Source organism: Peromyscus californicus, unplaced genomic scaffold (assembly GCF_007827085.1).
Source record: "Peromyscus californicus insignis strain IS unplaced genomic scaffold, ASM782708v3 Scaffold_11__1_contigs__length_118956290, whole genome shotgun sequence".
Classification (NCBI taxonomy): Eukaryota; Metazoa; Chordata; class Mammalia; order Rodentia; family Cricetidae; genus Peromyscus; species Peromyscus californicus.
In genome coordinates, this window is record NW_026294402.1 from 70245817 (window position 1) to 70254684 (window position 8868).

Below are 8868 nucleotides of genomic sequence, written 5' to 3' on the forward strand. Positions count from 1 at the left end.
CTGAACATGGCTGAAGGTAGCAGAATGTTGAGTGCTTTCTGAGATGCAATGGACTACCTGCACAAGTTGAGCTGTAATGGAAGGAACAGTTAATGAGAGCTGGGGACATCGGGGAGCTCAACTAGGAGACAGCATTTTACCTGGCCTCAACTTGATGAGGCAGTAGCAGGACCATAGACATTCCCAGTGAAAGAGCAGACTGTAAGAAGTCATGAGCCTTCAGACCACACTCTGGAGAACTGAAGTACAGCAGGCCTGAGAAAGTTGGCTCCAGATGGAGAAGGCTTTGAATGTCCTGCCAACAGTTCTAGATTTCATGATAGTGACAGCAGGCGAGGAATTTAGGTGATGCAACTAATTATCAATGGTGATGACGATGACAATGATGATGATGATGACAGTGTATGAGTGATGCTGCCCATGGAACCCAAGGCTTCTGAATACTGAGCTGGCTCTCTGCTGGTGATCGACAGCCCAGCCTGCACCTAGTTCTTTGAAGTGAAATGGTTGACATCAATGGGAAGGGCAGATTGATAAGCAAAAGACTGAAGAACCTGAGAGGGTAGGAGAATCTATTGTTTCTGCCCAACTTACCCTATCCTGCTAATGATAGATGCTTAGAGAAGCCACGCACTTGACTTAATTCTCTGCCATCCTGACTTTCCAAATAGTTCCTGTTTGGAAGTCACGTGAGACAAAGGAGCAGGGGGTGAACAGAGGGGATAGAGACCGTATTGCATTTTATCTTCCCAATCCCCTCAGGGCATTTCTCCGTGCCCACAGTCATAGATTTCTGATGGAGCTATAGGCTTCAGAGTTCACAGCGAGGAGTCCAAGGGAAGTAGCTGTCTGTAGATGAGTGAGGAGGGAGCTGGCAGCTCCCAGAGGCCGCGCTTTCCAGTAAAACCAGAACTTGAAACATAAGCCATGTACCCTGATACTCAAAAGACTGAAATATGGTGGCATGGCCACTCTCGCTTTGTTCCCCATGCTGGCCAAGCACCTGTCCCGAGGACACTTCCAACCAGTCCCTCCTTATGCTCCGGAGACTCTCTCCCGGTAGAAGGCGTGTATCAAGAGGAAAACAGTAAGGCTGAGTAAGTTTTGTGCAAATTTCTTGCTTCCCTGGTCAGAACAAAAACATAAAAAATGTTTGAGCCCTGAGACAGAAACTGTGACACTTTGGTGAGTATATGCAAAAATTAAGTGCTTGTGGTTACATGTAAAGCTGCTTTCCTACAACATAACATAAAAATACGTAAATTTTTTTCTTTAGAACCACATAAACAAATTGAAAACAAAAGGAAGCGTTTTATATTTTACTACCTTTAGCAGCATCTCCTCTCTCTCTCTCTCTCTTCTCTCTCTCTCTCTCTCTCTCTCTCTCTCTCTCTCTCTCTCTCTCTCTCCTTTTTCTCTCTCACAACCCCTGACCACCACATTCAGCCTAATGTTTCTTTTTACACTTTCTGAACAGGGATTCAGAAATTCACCAGCATTACTAGGAAACCCCACCCCCATGGCATCTGCCCAGCCCCTGCAGAAGGTGGCTCAAAGAAGGACTTCCCCACTTCCTGGCACTCCCCTCACTTCCTGAATAAGCCAGAAGAGACTAGCTCTGCTGTCTACAGTAGATCCAAGGCTGCCTCTAAGCTAGCCGCCACACTTGAGGCACACTTCCTGTAGTGACCACACCTGAGGCACACTTCCTGTAGTGACCACACTTGGGCCCCATTATTCCAGGAGTTAGGTGGGGAGGAAGAACACGGTCGGTATTCATAACATGGTGTCTGTGGAGGACACAAATTAGAAATCAGCTCGTAAGAACTCATCTCAGTCACAAGCAAGGGCTGTCTGTCTTCCAAGCTCAGAAAAGCCAGCACGGTCAAGAAGTAAAACTGGGACAGACACATGTCAACACGAAATTATTAACAGTGATAACTTCACTCTGTCCCCTGGGAAGAGTTCAGCCCTCTGGAGTTGCAGCGAAAGAACTTGCTTCCACCTAGGTGGACGGTCCTCTGGCGACCAGTACTGGCTAGGCTGCGGTTGACTAAACAGATGGTAATCCATTTAGAGATGACTGTGCTGAGCGGGACCCAAGATTCAGACTGCCTGCTATTCCCTGGCGGTGTGCATAAAAACTTCTGGGTTTGACTCACGATCACCCTGGCGTTGGCTGTAGTAGCCTTTTGGTAAGTGTTGACAATTAAGTATTAATGCCCGCATGGCCCAGACTTAGGGACTCGGCAGCAAGTGGTTTTACCGTGGAGCCATCTCAACAGCCCCTTCCTCAGTTTTTCATGGTTGTGACAGTGGCTGACATTAGTCACGGCGTGTTATTCTGGCTGATGGCTCCTAAGGTTCCGTGGTCATCTGACTGTTGCTATGGGGCTCTGAAAGGCAGAATAAGGAAGCCAGGGACAAGACAGACCCTTGTAGCGCCACTCTCATCCTCAGCGGCCTACTCCTTCCAACTACACCCCGTTTCTAAAGTTTCTACATATCACACCCCCCTAGCACCATCTAATAATTTTGTTCCCTCCGTGGGTAACTGTGTTGACATCAGAATCCTCAGGGTCTAGTCACTTTCCAAAAGTCTGCAGCACGTGAGCCTCGGGAACAGTCCCCATCCAAACTGCAGTGGGGATCTGCCTGGTTATTTTGTCCCCTGGTGAATCTGTTAGACCCTCTTTTAAGGCTTCCCAGGAGAATTCAATGCATGATTCTGAGTAATGCTTCCTTAGTGTCTTGGACAAAATAATGCTTTCAGTTGTCGAGAGGTTGTTGTATGACACAGTAGTAACTCAGGGTCTCTTCTTGGAACAAAGCATGGCTTCCAGCTCATCCTGAGCTCACAGCACAGTAACGGCCTAAATGAATTATTGCAAACAGTGCAAAGTGGAACTCACCTGCCGTCCTTCCGTCCACTGACGTGGCTGTGGGTGCAGTTTGCTTTTTCTTCTGGGTAGATACATCTGCTTGGAGTTTATTGCTGTGCTGGGGAGCTTCGGGACATTTTCAGCCCAGTGACTTTTCATTTTCGGCCTCTGAGAGTCTCATGCCCTCCAGCAGCAGTGATTCAGGAGAGCTCCACTCTGAGAGCACCAGGAGCCGCTGGTGTCCATCTGGTGTGTTCTGACACCAAAGGCATTCACCAGACCTGGGCACTGGTTCCACTTCTGCCACTTATTACTTATTTGACTCCAGGCAAGTAATTTCATCTCAGGACATTATGAACAGAGCCGACCTCTCTCCTCTTGCAGAGTCATCCTGAGGGTTTCATGAGCTACTGTGTGGAAAGTACCCTGGCAATGTGGAAGGGGACACACACAGGGTGGTCAGGTCTCCAACCAGAAGCCTATTCCCCCTGCCGTGGCGTCCTGAAGTTGGCCTGGTCTCCCTCCACTCTCTGCAGTCATTCAGCAAGTACTCTTTGGGTGTCTACTTTATCTGAGGAAGAACATTTTCCCAGAGCTGGGGATTCAGTTCTGTGGTCCAGCACCTGCCCAACATACATGAGGTCTGGGTTGGGCGCCCAGCAACAGGAAGGGTAGATCCAACAGCTCCCCAAACCTTCAGGGTAACTTAGTTGGGAAGTTGTTGTTTTCAATGCATGTCTTACGCATCAGATGATGGAAACATTTTTAAAGTGTGGAGTGCGTTGTTTTGAACTTAATTATTTCTCAAAGGCATGCTGAAATAGTAAAGCCTGACACCTGCCCAAGCACATCTCTCAGGGACAAGGGGCCAAGCAGTCTATCTGTATCTCTCCCTGAAAGGAAGGTATGCTTTCGGCTCCCTGGGAAGCAAGGATGCCTTCTGCTTTCGGCCAGGAGAGGTAAAAGGAAGGTCAGGATGGATAAGGTTAAGAAGACCAGGAGAGCTGTGGTGGCGCACGCCTTTAATCCCAGCACTCGGGAGGCAGAGCCAGGCGGATCTCTGTGAGTTCGAGGCCAGCCTGGGCTACCAAGTGAGTCCCAGGAAAGGCGCAAAGCTACACAGAGAAATCCTGTCTCGAAAAACCAAAAAAAAAAAAAAAAAGACCAGGAGAAATTACCAGGTGATACCAAAGTGACTGGCAACTTCGCCATTCCCAGCATCCAGTCCCATCGTGAACGTGTTCATTTATACAAAGGCAGCTTTCATGCTCTGTAGTTTAGCCTGAGGTCAATTCAAGCAAAGAAACATCTCTTCTACGTTTAGAAGCCTTTGTTGAAGGATTAGCGATACCAGTTCCTGAGCAAAGGCAGAGGCTAAATATCCTCGGGGGGGGGGGGGGGGGGGGGGGGGGGGGGGAGAAACATTTAAAAAATGACTTAGCTGGACAGCAGGGCATGCAAGAATGAGAAGGAAGGAAATAAATGGCTCCTTCCTGCCTCCCTCTGTGACGCAGAGATTACCCCTAAAATAGTCCCCGTCTCAGCTGAGGAAGACGCATCTTCACAAGTCCCATGATGGCCGACCAAGGGAAAGGAACAAGGGAAGGAGGCGGGAACTGCTTTTGATTTTGATTTTTTGCCAGCAGAGAGGGGGTGGGGTTGTTTTGAGACAGGACCTCTCTATGAGGCCTAGATTAGTCTCAAACTTCAGATCCTCCTGCCTCACCTCTGCAATGCTAGGATTACACACGTGCACCAGCACCCCTGGCTGGAAACAGCAACTGTGCACCCAAACAAGAGTGCTCCCACTCCAGCTGTATCTCCAGCCTTGTTTTCCTTTTGAACTGGCTTCTCTAATAAGTTTCCCAGGCCGGCCTTGAACTCTTTCTATAGCCTGGTCAGGTCTTGAACTTGTGACTACCTCTTCTTCAACCTCTAAAGTAAGTGAGATTACAGGCCCCTGTCTCTAGGCCCATCAGAAACAGTGTTTGTGATGCAGGGGATGAACCCTGACCTCACTAATGATTGGCCAGTGCTCTTACCTCTGAGCTCTGCTCCAGGCCAGGAACAGTAACTCTGTGTGGAAATTCAGAAGACTAACATACTTTGAGGTGAGGCACAACTGGAGGGCCATCTAGTGAAATCAGCGTTTCCTACTCTTGCCCACTATTTTTCTTAAATGTATATAAGTGTATGGCCTGCATATATGTGTGTGTACCACATCCGTGCAGTGGCCAGAAAAGGGTATTGAATCCCGTGGAAGTGAGGTTGTGAGCCACCATGTAGGTGTGGGGAATCTATGCTGGCTAGTTTTATGTCAACTCGACACAAGCTAGAGTCACTGGAGAGGAGGGAGCCTCAATTGAGAAAATGCCTCAATAAGATTGGGCTATGGGCAGGCCTTAGTGCATTTTCTTAATTAGTCATTGATAGGGGAGGGCCCATGGCAGATGGTACTATCCCTGGGCTAGTGGTCCTAGGTTCCATAACAGCAGTTCTCAACCTTCCTAATGCAACCCTTTAATACAATTCCTCATGTTGTGGTGACCCCGAACCATAGAATTATTTTCGTTGCTACTTCATAACTGTAATTTTGCCACTGTTATGAATCATAATGTAAATATCTGCGTTTTCTGATGGTCTTAGGTGACCCCTGTGAAAGGGTTGTTTGACCAAAATGGGTCACAACCCATAGGTTGAGAACCACAGTTCTATAAGAAAGTAGACTGCGCAAGCCAATAAGCAGCACCCCTCCATGGCTTCTGCATCAGCTCCTGCCTCCAATTTCCTGCCCTGTTTGAGTTCCTGTCCTGACTTCCTTTGATGATGAATAGTGTTGTGGAAGCATAAGCCAAATAGACCCTTTCCTCCCCAACTTGCTTTTGGTTGTGGTGTTTCATCACAGCAACAGAAACCCTAGCTAAGAATCAAACCCAAGACCTCTAGATAAGCAGCCTGTGCTCTTAACCTCCGAGCCATCTCTCCAGCCACTCACCCCATTATTTGTAAGCTGTACACATTGTATTGCCTTAGGAAGGATGAAGCTCAACTTCTGTTTCAGCCTCGTCTCCCATCGACTCTCCTAGAGACCTGTGATTTACAACCTCAAATGGATTTTCATCTTTTCAGCTTTCCTGTGTTTCTTCAGTTGTTGAGTATTCTTTTTGGAAAAGCTTTTTATTTTTAGTATTTCAGACTTAGAGAAAAGTTGTACACCTGGGCTGGGGATGTTGCTTACTAGTGGAGTATTTGTCTAGCATGGGAGAAGCCCCGGGTTCGACTCATTTTACTGTAAAAGACAAAAGGGGCAGGGGCCTGGAGAGATGGCTCAGTCAGTGAGGGCACTGGTTGCTCCTGCAGAGGACCAGGATTTTGTTCCCATCACCCATGCGGTAGCTCATAACCATCCATAACTCTAGGTCCAGGGGAATCTGACACCTGTACCAGGCGTGCACAGAGTACACATACATATGCACACAAAACAATGCAAATAAAATAAATATAAAAATAAATAAATTAGGAAGAACTGTCCACACATAGCATAACGATTTTTTCCTGTGTTTAAGATAGAACCCAGGTTTCATTTAAGCGCTACACTGCTTAGCTGCCAGCCAAACACATCAATTTTCGCCTGAACAATTAGAGAGTAAATTGCCAACGTGACCCCTGTGGTGGGCATTCAGACCACTGGCTAGCTCTTTCTTTGAGAAGAAACTTGGTGCTTAGCTTTTGGGATTGTGGTTGCACATGGCTGTCAATCACTTCCTTCAGGATTTGCCTAATCTGCAGAGAGCATGCTTGCCCAGAGAGATACACCTTTCCTCAGTGGCCCAATCCATTGACAATCAAAGCAAAAACAGAAAGAGCCACGGACTTGAGCCCTGCTCCTCGTGACGTTGGGGGCCTTTTCTGTGTAAGGGCTCCGTGATGGGGTTAGCTCAGGCCGTCAGTCTGCATCTCATTCCAACTCCTCCTCTGCCCAGTCCTGTTTCCTTCCCCTCCCATCCACAGATGTTGATCCCAACAGCTCTCTCTAATAAATATCCTGAGCCCTGAGTCTGTCTCAGTCTGCTTCCTGAAAAATCCAAACTCCTGCAGTTGGAGCCAGGGGAGGTCTGAGAAGTCAGAGATCAGACAGGGTTTGGAGCTGGCCCATTCACCACTGGCAGGACAGACTACAGGTTCCATGAGTGACAGATGGAGCACAGATAGCCTTTGACACAAGACAAGCAATTAAAATACTTTGAAAGTATCTTTTTGTTCACTTAAAAAAGATTGATTTTGTTTTTAACGTGTGTGTGTGTGTGTGTGCGCTGCGCGCGCGTGCGTGCGTGCGTGCGTGCGTGCGTGTGTGTGTGTGTGTGTGCTCCCACACACTGTCTGTGGGTATGTGCGTGTAAATGCTGGTGCCCACAGAGGCTAGGTGTCAGGTCCCCCACTTGATGTGGGTACTAGAAATCAAACTGGAGTCCTTTACAAGAGCAATAAGCACTCTTAAACCTAAAACATCTCTTCAGGCCCCTCACCTTTTGTTTTTATTTTAAAGACAAGGTCTCAAGTAATTCAGGCTAGCTTCAAGCTTCCTATGTAGCCAAGGTTAATTTTGAACTCCTGATCCTCCTTGCCTCCACTTCCCGGTGCTAAATTATCAGCCAATAATACAACACCCATCTTAAAAATACTTTTTTTCAACACAAAATGGAGGAATAGACAGACAAAACAGACAGAAGGAATAGCAAAATGGCAGATATAAATCCCTCATATAAAATGACTCAGCCAGGTGAGTCAGCCTTTGTCATCAGCCACACCACAGTTGGCACAACAGATGCATGAGTTAAGTGACCCTGTGGCAGACTGAGACTCTTCAGAGCCCAGTAGCCCAGGTTCTCACTTACTAGGGCTTAACTACTTATTGCTCTACCAGTGTCCAACTCGACAGCCTGAGAGGCCTGTGTAAGAGTCTGGGTATGGCATCACACCCCCAAGAAACCATCTGGCGACAAAAACTGGAGACGCTGGAATCCTTCTTTGGCGAATGATTCATTCTAACAGGAACGGACAAGTATTTGGGTGAGTGTTTCAATTGTCTCATCCCTCAGGCATTACCCTGGGGTTCTGGAATATTCCATCAGCATAGAATCTCACAGAACATTGCATCAGACTCGGGGATTCAACTTGCAACACAGAAGCAATGGTGGTGGGTCGGTCCCTGACATGGCATCTTCTGTCTATGTTGCTCACAAGCTGTATCTGTGCCTGCTGGTCTGCCTCACTCTGCAGAGATGGAATGCCATTTTCCAGGCTGCATAAGGACAAAGAACCAAAGGGTTTTACTAGGGTTCTGTGTCTCCAGCAGGAAGAATATGTAGACCTGGGAAACAAACTTGCTATCACTCCCCTGGGTCCCAGATCCACTCCTGCCATTCTGGTTCTGTAGGGCTAAGGGACCTGGTTCCTAAAATGGGACTCTCTGCACCAAGTGAGGCAGCAGAAGTCCCTTTGAATAACTAGCAGTAGCTAGTTATTCTGCCTGAATACTTCGTGTGTCTGGTATCCAGAGACAAGGGGAACAGTCTCCCTGGGGTCCTCATCATCAGGACCCTCCACATCCAATAGCTGATCAAAGTGTGGTTCTAGACTCAAGGCCTGGACCAGGGAAATGGCTCAGTTGGTAAAGTGCTTGCCTACCGAGCTTGAGCCTCAGAATCCATGTAGAAGGCCATGTGTGACAGCACATGCTTGGAATGGTGGAGACGGGAGGATCTCATGGGACTCACCAGCCAGCCTGGCCTACTTGGTGCCTTCCAAGCCAGTGAGAGAGCCTGTCTCAAAAGGCAAAGTAGATAGCTCCCGAAGGATAAACCTGAGGTTGTCCTCCAGCCCTCACATGCATGTGCACACATGAGCATGTGAACTTGCACACACACACACACACACACACACACACACACACACACACACACACACCACAATAAAAATTGGTCCC